The sequence below is a fragment of the Gavialis gangeticus genome, unplaced genomic scaffold, assembly GCF_001723915.1.
Source record: "Gavialis gangeticus isolate Ggan-Ray unplaced genomic scaffold, GavGan_comp1, whole genome shotgun sequence".
NCBI classification, from domain to species: domain Eukaryota; kingdom Metazoa; phylum Chordata; order Crocodylia; family Gavialidae; genus Gavialis; species Gavialis gangeticus.
This window is the reverse complement of record NW_017729031.1, coordinates 18,181,591-18,185,086: the sequence shown is the minus strand read 5'-3', so window position 1 is coordinate 18,185,086 and position 3,496 is coordinate 18,181,591. Positions and strand designations below refer to the sequence as shown.

Sequence of the window (3,496 nt, the reverse complement as noted above, 5' to 3'; positions counted from 1 at the left end):
AAAAAAAAAAAAAAAAGAAAATTCTGGGTAAGGACCAAAGTCTCAGCATACATGTACATAACTATTACTAAGGTTTTGTAAGCATCTCCGTAAAAGAGAGGTTTAGAGACAGGAATGATATGGCTTTGTGGATGTTTGCACAGATGCCAAATATGAGAAGAGTGTGGGAGAAAGCATGTTTAAAAATGGCTGACAAAGCTGACATCAATGGAATAAAGCTGACATCATGGCAGAAGTGGAAGCCAGCTTTTCAATAGTGTAGGAGATATGATATATGGGGAGGGGACAGGCTGTGAAGAGCCTTGAAAGTGAAGACAAGTAGTTTGAATCAATACTTTCAACAAGATTAATGGCCATCTGCTGTCTCTAATGAATGGAAAAGGCTATTTTTAACAAGTTGTGGCATACTTACTTCATAGCATAGGGAGTGTTTTGGGCTGTGGGACTGTTCCCCGAACACCCAATGCTAAATCTGTTTTAGAATTAACCCTATTGGGTTAACGGTTTTACCTTTTAGGGTACTAGATAACTATTAAATACCCAGGTAACCCTCTTTTTGATGTAGCTGTCATTACTAAAATTGATAACTGAACAAACTGAAGCAGAAAGATGAGGGTCGAATCCAAATTGATTTTGTAGGTGCCTCCACTTGGGTGTTGCAACACCTAGAATGTAGGCCTCTTGTCTTGGGCATGTTCTGAATTGACAGGTTTTGGGCCCTAGGCTTCTTATACAGTGAATGGAAAGACTTGGGAGTTTCCAAGGGGGGATCCAGATTGCCTAATAGTTCAGCAAGGTTGCACCTACAGATAACTACCTGGAAACTGAACTCCCGATTCTCCGGTATCAGTTTAATAATTTAACACGGGACTGCAAATGAGGTACTTCTATCATCTCAGAATCCAGATCACTCAGCAGGGAGGCACCTAATCCTGTCAATTCGGATGCCAAACTGCATCTGCCATAAAGCATGGCATCCCCATTTGCTCTTGAAATGCTGCTGGTGTTAGTTCTGCATACTTTTTTGCCCAGTTGTATAATAGAAAGCATGTTTGCCCCAAGAAGCCAGTTTGTCTTCCCCTATTGAAATGATCTAAACCCACATCTTCTTCTTCCTAGGATAATTCTCTAACTTTCAGGTTATGGGCTAGGCTGAGCGGGAGGGCATATCCATACCTTCTGTTGAAGCTGGGCGACTTCAGTGCCAGAACGCTAAGGGTCATGGAACCAGATAGAGAACAAGCAAGAGGGAATGTGACTGTAGTTTAGTGAGGAGCAGTCTTGCAGGAGGAGGAGTCCTGGATGTGTCCGTGTTTCCAGGATCACTCAAGTACAGTTAGATTCACTCATGCTTGCTTTTCTTGCACTAATCTTGTCATCTTGACTGCCCAGTGACTCCGTTTTACATAGTTACTGTGCATCTAAAGAATCAGATATAAATAGAGTATAGGCATGTCCCATCACTTTGGATCACAGCAGAATGATGTGGGAGTTAAACGCCTTGTCTGGATCTCTTCTGAGCTTGAGCAGTAGCTGAAGTCTGGGCATGTCTAGTTAGGCTAACATACAGACGTCTGGATGCCTAAGCAGTCTTGCAGCCTCTGAACAGGATTAAGATTAATTTGGATTACTCTTGATCACTGTATGTGCCTTTGTTCCATCTAAGACCTATTTAGGTCTTGACAACTAGATTTGGACCTGTCCCCAAATGACTTGGCAAAGGCCAAAAAGGAAAGTCATCACAGCGGGCAGGAGTTCCTGGCATCCAGCCATTTGTACACTCTCTTTCATCTGCTTGTGGTTTTCTTTTTTTCTTCTTTTTGTTCTCCTGGCATACCATGTGCTTGGCAGTGATTCAGGCAGTGGACAAAAACAGTATATAAATAAACTGATTGTACTGTACAAGGTAGTATTGACAAATGATGAGAGGATGGAAGAAAGGGCAGATGGGAGGGGGAAAAAGAGAGGAGAAGAAATCAGAGATAACTAAATAGGAAAATGGAAGAAAGGAGAAGTAAAAGGATTTTTAAAAATGAATGAGAGAAAGAAAGATGAAAGAAATACCCCATAGAAAATTATCAGTTATAGGCAAGAAGCATTGCCTCTGGAAAATTCAATTCAGGGACTAGGAACGGCAGGAGGGACAACGGAAGGCTGAGTCACCACTTTGACAAATTTCTGAAATGAACCCTAATAATAGCTCTGAGCTCCAGCAGTCACAATGCAATCAAATAGGATTTTTTTTTTCCTAAATGAATTTTAGGGACTATTGAAGGGATTAGGCTGCCAAAATAGAAGCTCATATCATCCACTTAGCTCCTGATCAGGTACACAGTGTAATTCTCTTCACATGGTCTTGCCAAGGTACCCAGACTTTACCTGGAGGCAGGGACCACCTGTAGGCATCAGGGGTTCTCCATGACCATTCAGTCTTGGACATTTCTCATATGACTGCCTGTAAAGGAGCCAATTGAACTAACTAATAGCAATATTGTGGTTGGCTTCTGTTCAGTATGATAGAGACTGGATTAAAATCCTTTATGCATTTTCCATAAGGTACCCAAAAAACCACAACATGCTTCTTCTGAATTTCACTGTGGGCTCAGTTCAGTATAACTAGTTCAGTATCCTGTAATCCATCCCCTGTACTACACCAGGTTTTCACCAATAGTAATAGAGTGCAACCTGGCTAAAATGAGATGGTGACAGAGGGAGCTTTTCTGGAGGAGACAGTTATTTTTATTCTGCAGTTTTTCTAATATCTAAATAAGCAACAAAGGACTATTCTAAAAGATTGCAAACTCAGTTGTCTGTTGTCAGCAGCTTTTCGAAATCCTGTATGACTTCAATTTATTTTTCCATGCAGTCGATCAATATCTTCAAATGTATAACCCATTATCAATGTAGAAGTGTGATTGGATGAATCTGGTTTTCTCTGTGATGCCACTATATGATTACATATTGGACTGGATGAAAATAACAAAAAAAAAAAAAAAAAGACACGGCAAAGTGCTCAAGGTTATGCGAAGGGACAAAAATACATTTTCAATCCCTGTCTCTGTTTCTGCCTGTATTAACCAGGAGATGTGCAGCAGTGAAGCAACTGAGTTTATTTTTTAGAGGAGCAGATAAGAGAATGAGGTCCTGATACAGCAAATGCTTCGTTCTAGCTGTACACTTCTGTCACTCCATTCATATCAATAGAGTTACATCAGCATAAATCTGGAGTATGGGAGTGGTGAGTCAGACCCCAAGACTCTTTTGTTACTTCTCTGTCCAGGGAAGATTAGAGCAACAAAGATGAGGGCCAGGTCTTGGTGAATCACACCCATCAGAACTTCTCTTCCTTGCTGCCTACAGATTGCAGAGGTTATTGCTACTTCATTTATATTGGAGTTTTATTTTTTCCTTGAAACCATGGGAGCAAGAAACTTTAATTCATAAAATATATATATACACATAAATAAGCTTAGATTTTGATGTGATCACATGGCTT

The 3,496-nt window shown here is 40.5% G+C and overlaps 1 protein-coding gene across 1 annotated transcript in view; it reads right to left on the bottom strand.

Moving 5' to 3' along the window:
- The window catches only part of LOC109301348 (von Willebrand factor D and EGF domain-containing protein-like), a 451,201-nt gene that overhangs the window by 85,411 nt on the left and 362,294 nt on the right, over positions 1 to 3,496 (bottom strand). The gene's annotated exons all lie outside the window — the stretch shown is intronic.